Genomic DNA, 8,673 nt, shown 5'->3' with positions numbered 1-8,673 from the left:
GGTGGGATTTTCCAGTACCAGTGGCTGTACTCCAGCGTGGACTAATGCAGGACAGCGTAAGGTGTTTGGTACTTACTATGGTTAAGTGAGGATAGCCGATGAAGATGGAGGTCGGGCCGGAACATAGTACGTTATCCTTTGTGTGCACTGCACGCAGAAGTCAACAGAGTTGCTCCTTTTACTGCAGATTGTCACCATATTGGTTTATCTCCTGCACCCCAGGAACACAGCCCTCCGCCTTTCCTCTTGCCTGCCAGAGTCCACGTTCTGGATTGGTTTGCTCTCCTGAGCTCTTGATTTCTCTTCTGAAAGAGCGTGAGGCTCAGAACCCTCCACTACTTACTAGAGTTAAAACAACAACAGAACCTTTGGGGGCTGGCTTATTACCCCGCTTTGCCTCAGTTCCCTTGTATGTGAAATGGGATGATAGTAACTCAGAGGAGGTGATGAGGATTAAATAAGATGATACCTGTAAAGTGCTTAGAACTGATTGTTTTCTACCTTAACCTCAACTTTGTAGAACAGGCATCTTATGTCTTCCCCCTGAAAGAATCTAAGGTATGAAGAAGCAAGATTTTCATGCACTTTGTAGATGCTAAATTGTGTGCCTGTGAGCTAGTCACAAACCAGCCGGTCACCCAGAGGTACGTCATCCTGGCATGTGATCATCTCCACCAAGGGTGGCATCTCGTGATGACTAGTGGTTGTGTGTTGAAGATTTTTCACTGGGCTGTAAAATGACAGGAATGGATGCCATGTAGTAATGGGAATGGCCAGTTGAGGCCAGTTACAGCCTCCTGATGCCATTCACTATCCCAACATGAAAAAAAAAAAGTGTTGCCCAATATAAACAGCAATTTTCACTGTTTTAAAAGCCAAGTCCTGTAAGAAAATTCAGATGAACTCATTCTACAAGAGCAATAAGAGCAAAGCAAAAAATGTGATGCAGTGGAAAGTGCCCTATATTGGGAGTGTCACATTCCAGGATCTGGCTCCTGATACACCAGCAAGCTGTGTGACCCAGGGAAAAGGTTGACAACCACTCTGAGTCTGGTATCTTTGTGCAAATGAGGAGGTAGATGATTGGTCTAGTCCCAGCTATTTTAATAGGCTGTGACTTCCATGCTAGATTTAGCTGGACTGTTTCTACTAATTGAAGGCTGTGGTACTAATGTAGCAAAGATGGTTCCTTCCCCATCAGGTGAATAGCATGTTTGGGCTTGCAGGGGACTTGCTCAGTGTTAGCTCTGGAAGTCCTACATCCCAGGAAATCCTGCAGTCCTGGGCATGTCAGGTTGGTCACTCGAATTCTCTTTCTTCTGACGTGGATGGTTCTGGATCCCCAGCATCACCTTGGCTAAAGGATACCATGCTCGTGGCTCTGAACTGGCTTTGTGCCAGTTGCAACAAAAAGGAGGCTATATGACAAGCCTAACAATGTGCCAGCGGCCTGTGGCATCACAGTTTTTAAAAAAACCCATTGTCAATTACCTGTAGAAGCTGAAGGCTTTAGTCAGAAGTAAAAGAGGGACAAAGGGGTACTCTTAGGAAAAATATTCAAGGTCTGACTTGACTGCCAGTCCTTTGGCAGAGCTGCCTTTAAAGCTGTAAGTGACCTTTAGAGACCCCGGGGAACAGTCCAGGTAGAAGGCAGAAAATCCCAAATGTTCACTGACGGACTTCACCCTCCCCTGCTTTGAAGGGAGTATTCAATGTAGTATCTTCCTGCCTCGACGCCAAGACTGACCATGAATTACATAAAAATAGTGAGGCCTTACACTGAATTTGTGTCACATCATCAGAGTGATCCTTTGGGGGCACATTTTCACATACGTTTGCTATAGAATGAACTCATGGGAACTTCCCTGGTGATCCAGTGGTTGAGACTTCACCTTCCAATGCAGGGGGTGCGGGTCTGATCCCTGCTTGGGGAGTTAAGATCCCACATGCCTTGCGGCAAAAAAAAAAAAAAAAAAAAAAACCATCAACAACAGAAGCAATATTGTAACAAATTCAATAAACACAAGTAAGTAAGTAAGTAAAGTGACGCAGTCGTGTCTGACTCTTTGTGACCCTGTGGACTGCAGCCCACCAGGCTCCTCAGTCCATGGGATTCTCCAGGCAAGAATACTGGAGTGGGTGGCCATTTCCTTCTCCAGGGGATCTTCCCGACCCAGGGATCAAACCTGGGTCTCCCGCATTGGAGGCAGATGCTTTAACCTCTGAGCCACCAGGGAAGCCCCACACTAAACAAAAAAGAACTCAGAAAGTGCCACTGAAACTCATCCAAGGAACCCAGGAAGGGTCCCAAATTTTTTGAAGTCTCAGAATATCCTGTTTTTAGGACCAGGTCTTTGGAGCAACCTCCTAAAGTACTGAAAGGGACAGACCCCACTCCCCGGTAACCGTGCACTCATTTCCCCTGATGGTTTTCATAGCCTACAAAGAGCAGCGCGTCCATGAAGACACAACTCATGGACAATGTCCTGTGAATAAAAGAGCACATGGAGGACAACCAGTTAGCACAAGAAGGCTGGTGTTTGCAGTCAGTAATTCCTTACTGATTTGCGTTGGTGCAGCCATAAATGGAGTCTCAACCTTTGTCACTGGAGATGTTATATTTGTGCAAGTTATAGGAACTATAATCCATCTGAGAAATACGTCTTACTTCTCTGTGTTTTGACTCTTAGGAACATTTCGTTTCAGACAGATGTCAAATGGAAGATTTGTATCTGGAGTCCCGCAGCCTGCCTTGATGGTTTCTTCCACCGGCAAAGTGAAGAAGGGGTCTCACTCACTCACCCGTTCATTCTTGGTGGAGCAGTTGCTAGAAGATCACTGTGTTAGGATGGGCTTCTGATGAAAGTACCAGATAAATGGAACGTGTCATGGACTGTTTCATACACAGGCGTGTGATGTGGGCAACACGGAAGGATGATTGCCTCACCCTGGTAGACATGATCCTTCATTTGGAGCAAGGGCAGTGCTGTGGGGTGTTTTTCTGTTTGTTTTTTAATATTGTTGGTGTATTTTTCTTCTTTCAGTATTGTAAAAAAACAAATCTGCGATCAGAATTGTTTATGTTGAGCCTACCAAGATGCCCATACCCAGCATTACGTGTAAACAGAACAAAGGCAAGCTTGTTTCAAAGGTGCGTGACTACATCTCTACCAGGTTAAAAACCTGCTTTAAGATACTCTGTTGTTTTCATAGCCATTTCTGGTGTGCTTCTGCTGCTAATCATTTTTTTCCTGTGTTTATTAGCTTCTTATGTTTAGTACATATTTTCCTCAGAACCAATTTTAACTTCAATCAATGTCCCTGATGGAAGCATTTCAAGATGGGGTGGTGGAGGGAAGCCAGATGTACAAAGGAGCACAGCCTTTCTCTGGGGTCAGACACCTCCCCTCAGGGACAGAGTCTGTCTGCTTCTGCCCCTCTTCATCCCTCTGGCCATTTCCTTTTGCCTCCAGAAAATCTATTTCTTTTCCTTTTTGAGGGGGCGGGGGAATTGCACATATTTATTAATTTAAAATTATTTTTATTGGAGTATGGTTGATTTACAATATGTTAGTTTCAGGTGTACAGCAGAGTGAATCCACTGTACATATATACATATACATGTACATACACACACACACACACACACACACACACACACACGTGCTTCTCTGGTGGCTCAGTGGTGAAGAATCCGCCTGCCAATGTAGGAGAGATGAGTTCGATCCTTGGGTTGGGAAGATCCCCTGTAGCAGGAAATAGCAACCCACTCCAGTATTTTTCCCTGGGAAATCCCATGAGAGGAGCCTGGTGGGCTATAGTGCATGAAATCACAGAGTTGGACACGACTGAGCAGTTGAGCATGCACATATATATACCTATATATATACATACGCACACATACCCACTCTTTCTCATATAGTCCATTACAGAGTATTGAGTAGAATTCCCTGTGCTGTACAATAGGTCCATATTAGTTACGTATATCAGGATACATTTATTTCAGGGTTTCTCAACCTCAGTGCTGTTGGCATTTTGGACTAAATAATTCCTTGTTGCGGTGCTGTCCTTCCCATCATGGGATGTTTAGCAGCATCCCTGGGCTTCTGCTGTCTGAAAGCCGGTGGTAGCCTGCCTCCTTCCTTTGGGCCAAGACACACATTTTTGACAACCCAAAAAATGTCACCAGATATTGCCATGTATTCCCTGGGGGCAAAATTGCCGCTTACTGAGAACCATAGATCTATTTTAACCAGGACCTTCTTTGTTAATCCTCTGTCCTGACATTAAGGTCAGAATTCCAGAGGAGCTGCATCCCTTCCGCTGGTTCAGTCTCAAGTAAAAAAGCATTTTAAAACAAAGTGGATAAGACAATGGTAGTCATAAGTCACACTTTTGAAATGTCTTTATGAATTTGTTATAATATTGCTTCGGTTTTGGTTTTTGGCTACAAGGCATGTGGATCCTAGCTCCCCAACCGGAGATTGAATCCACACTCCCTGCATGGGAAGGTTAAGCCTTCACCACTGGACCACCAGGGAAGTCCCCATAAGGCACTTTAAATATATTAACACCAGTACTTGCTACGACGTGACATTTACATCAAAATAATTGCATTATCCTTTTGACGCAGGGCTTCAAACAGTGATCCCTACGTCGGCCATGAATTATGGTGATTTTAATAAATCACAAAGTGCTTTCTCGCTCCCTCCACTTCCTCTCAGAATGGTTTCAGCTTTAGAATGGATCACAAGGTGTGTTTGTTTTTGTTTTTTGAGTCAAGAAACTGGTTAAGGTAAACTTTAAAGAGGTGGCTGGATGTTAGTCTGACTTCAGTGACATCCAGAGAGCAGAGATCCCTCTTCACTGCCCAGGTGATGGGAGTCCTGGGCCTTCAGTGATTGAACTCTCATGTGACAGGTGGCCAGAGTCTTCCGTGGTCACATCCTAGAGCCCATCACCTCTCTTGTCAAATGTCATGGAATTGATAAGATTTCAGAGTTAGATGAAACATTCTAGACTCATTTTGCAGATGAAGAAACTAAGGCCCAAGGATGAAGTGACTGGCTCAGTTAAGGCCATCCTGTTCCTTAAAAGAAATGCTGTAGTTGGTCAGTGGGCCTCGTGCTCTTCCACTGGAGGCCTTTCCTCTCACCCAGGTGTTTCCTCCAACATTCCCATCACAAAGTGACAGGTAAGAAGTGCATTGATTTATTTGGAAAGAAACACACTCCACAGAGTGTGGGCCATCTCAGAAAGCAAGTGTGTGTCAGTTGCTGGAAATACGTGGGCTGGGTAATGAGTGGGAGGATTATTCCTGCTGTTTTGGGGAAGGGGTGGAGATTTCCAAGCACTGGGCCAAAATTTGGTCTTTGATGTTCCTTGAAGGAGTCTATCATTAAGTCTCAGGGCAGTAAAAAAAAAAAAAAAAGCACAAAATAGGGTGCGGTAACTTCCATCAGCCTGGGATGCTTGCTTCTGCAGATTTGGTTGTTCACTTTCCTTCTTCCAAAATAAAAGGTCTTCATTGCACACATGGCATTTGCCTGGTCCTTTCTCAGAGTCATGCTAATGTGGGGAGATTTGAAATAACCACCCTGGGGGCATGGATGTTTTTAACAAAACCATAATTCTGTAGGGAGTGGGTCTCAAAGTGTGGCCCTGGACTAGTGACATCTCTATTGTGAGGGAGCTTAGGAGAAATGCAGATTCTTGGGTCCCTCCCCAGACCTATTGGATCATAAACAGATGTGGCAGGCATGAGGTTCCATACAGTAAAGTTTGAGAGCTATACCGCAAGGCTAAGTCCTCTAGTTTAGTAGCTGGCAACTTGGTTGCATATGGGGCCCCCAAGGAGCTTTTAAAATATTGTTTAAAATGAAATTAATTTTAAAACTGTGTAGCTCTGTGTGGTGATGGATGTTGACTACACTTACAGTGGTGATCATTTAACAACATATACAAGTATTGAATCATCAGATTGTATAGCCAAAACTGATAATTCTGCATGTCAGTTACAAAAAAGAAAGAAATTGATGCCTGGGCCTTGCCCCTGGAGATTCTGACTTAATTGGCCCATGGAGCATCCAAATATTAGGATTATTAAAGACCTTCAGTGACTTGATTCCACCGTGCAGCCAAGCTTGAACCATCCCTGATGACTGAGTTCATGCATTGCGTAGAAGATCCTTTCCTTCTTAAAGAAGATGGTTCTGACTCTAGTAAGTTACAATCAATTTAATTATATTTAATCGTAATTCATATATTCAGCTGAAAAGTTATGCCTACTCTGGACATTTATGCCTACTTATGGACATTTGGAAAGAATAGCAGCTTTCAATTTATCTGAAGATTCACATGTACCTAGATTAGAAGTTTTTGATACTTGTTTTCACTTACCTCCAAACTATAATTGTCAGGCACTTAGTAGCTTGGAATATTTGAGTTGTTAATGCTTTAGTTTTATGGATGGAAAAAAGCAATGCTTATTTTCTACAAACACAAAGTATAAGATTCCATTTGCAAAAATACAGTTATTACCAAAAAAATGTTAAAAATTACCAGTACTTAATCATTTGTAATAATGGGTTCAACACACACTTCTTAATGTCTAAGGAATTTCCAATGGTTTTATTAATATGAGAATCTCTTTTACAAGAGTGTTATCTTTAGAAAGGAAGCTGGAACCAAGAGAAAAATAATAGAAGCAGTTTTATTGAATACTATTTTTTTCAATACTGTTGGTCAGTTAAACAACAACAACCAAAAGTCAATTAAATCAAGGATTCTTTATTTTTTTATTGAAACATAGTTGTTTTGCGGTGTTGTGTTAGTTTCTGGTATAGGGCAAAGTGGTTCAGTTTTATAGTTGTGTGTGTATATACATATATTTTCAGATGCTTTTCTGTTATAGCTTATTATAATGATATTGAATATAGTCGCTGTGCTCTACAGTAGGACTTTGTTGTTTATCTATGTTATATAAAGTCGTGTGTATCTGTTAGTCCCAAACTCTTAATTTATCCCTCCCCCACCATTCCCCTTTGGTAACCATAAGTTTGTTTTCTATGTCTATGAGTCTCTTTCTGTTTTATAAGTTCACTTGCATCATGTTTTTAGATTCCACCTATAAGTGATATCATGTGATACTTTTCTTCATCTGGCTGACTTCACTTAGTATGATAATCTAGGTCCATCCATGTTGCTGCAAATAGCACTATTTCATTCTTTTTTGTTGCCGAGTAGTATTCCATTGTATATATGCACCACATCTTCTTTATCCATTCAGCTGTTGATGGACTTTTAGGTTGCTTCCATGTCTTTGTGATTGTAAATACTGCTGCAGTGAACACTGGGGTGCATACATCTTTTCAAATTATAGTTTTGTCTGGATATATGCCCAGGAGTGGGATTGCAGGATCATATGGCAACTCTTGCTTTTAAAGGAACCTCCCTACTATTCTCCATAGTGGCTGCAATTTACATTCCCACCAACAGGGTAGGAGGTTCCCTTTTTTCCACACCCAAGGCAAGGACTCTTATTAAAAAAGGATTCATGTCAATGTATGGCAAAACCAATACAATATTATAAAGTAATTAGCCTCCAATTAAAATAAATACATTTATATTTTTTAAAAAGGATCTATATATGACTTAAATATTGTGTTTTAACTTGAATTATATAAATGGACTCATTTGGGGATACAATTCTCCAGAGGTCTCTTGCAGTTCTCTACATCTCCTTAGCAGAGGCATTGAGAGCATTGGTTCCGGATCATCTTGTCAAGGATGTTTGTATAGCAAGCAGAGGATAGTGGCTAGTTTTGGAAGACAGACACAGCATCCCTTTCTGAGGCAGATGGCAGGTTTGTTTGCTGTCCGGTCTAATAAGGACAGCATTTCCCTCTGGGCAAAGTTCAGCTAGGTTTGCTTTCAGCCCATCATGAACGTTAGGGTTCGCTAGACTCGGGGGGCCCTCAGCTGTGTTGCAAACCCACTTCATGTATGGCATCCACCCGAGGCCACTCTGGCATTGGTGAGATAAAGGGAATCAGTGCCTGCTGTGCTATGAGTGCTAAAGTCCTTGTCCCTGACCTCGCGTCTCATATTCCCTCAGCATCCAGGAACCTGTGGCAGATGAACTTGTTAGCTGGCAAGTACAGCACCACCTCCAAGCTTTCACAGTGCCTGGCTCTTATATTCACCACTTGTCTTCAGGTACAGCCAAGACCCCTTGAGTACAGGTCCATGATTACCTGTCTTCCACAGACTGTGCCTGGAATACACTAGCTATTATTTACCTTTACTTTTAAAAATTTTAACTGGAGTGAGAACTTAAATACATGTGTACAACAGTCTGAGTACAGAATCTTTCCAGATACTTTCCCCTTTTCATTTATCTCACCCACATCTCATTTGACAGCTTTTAGTCAGAATTCTTTGGAGACTGAACCAGTAAGATAAATAGATACAGATATGAATTTGCTGTAAGGTGTTGGGTCAGATTATTGTGAGTGCTTGCGAATCTGAAATTTTCTAGGCAGGTGGCAGGCTGGAAACTCAGGCAGGATTTCTGTGTGACAGTCTTAATGCAAAATTCCTTCTCCTCTGGAAAAGCTCGGCTTTTGCTCTGAAGCCCATTCAGACTATCTGGGGCAATCTCTTACTTCAAAT

This window comes from Capricornis sumatraensis, chromosome X (genome assembly GCF_032405125.1).
Source record: "Capricornis sumatraensis isolate serow.1 chromosome X, serow.2, whole genome shotgun sequence".
NCBI lineage: Eukaryota > Metazoa > Chordata > Mammalia > Artiodactyla > Bovidae > Capricornis > Capricornis sumatraensis.
Note: the sequence above shows the minus strand (reverse complement) of the source record.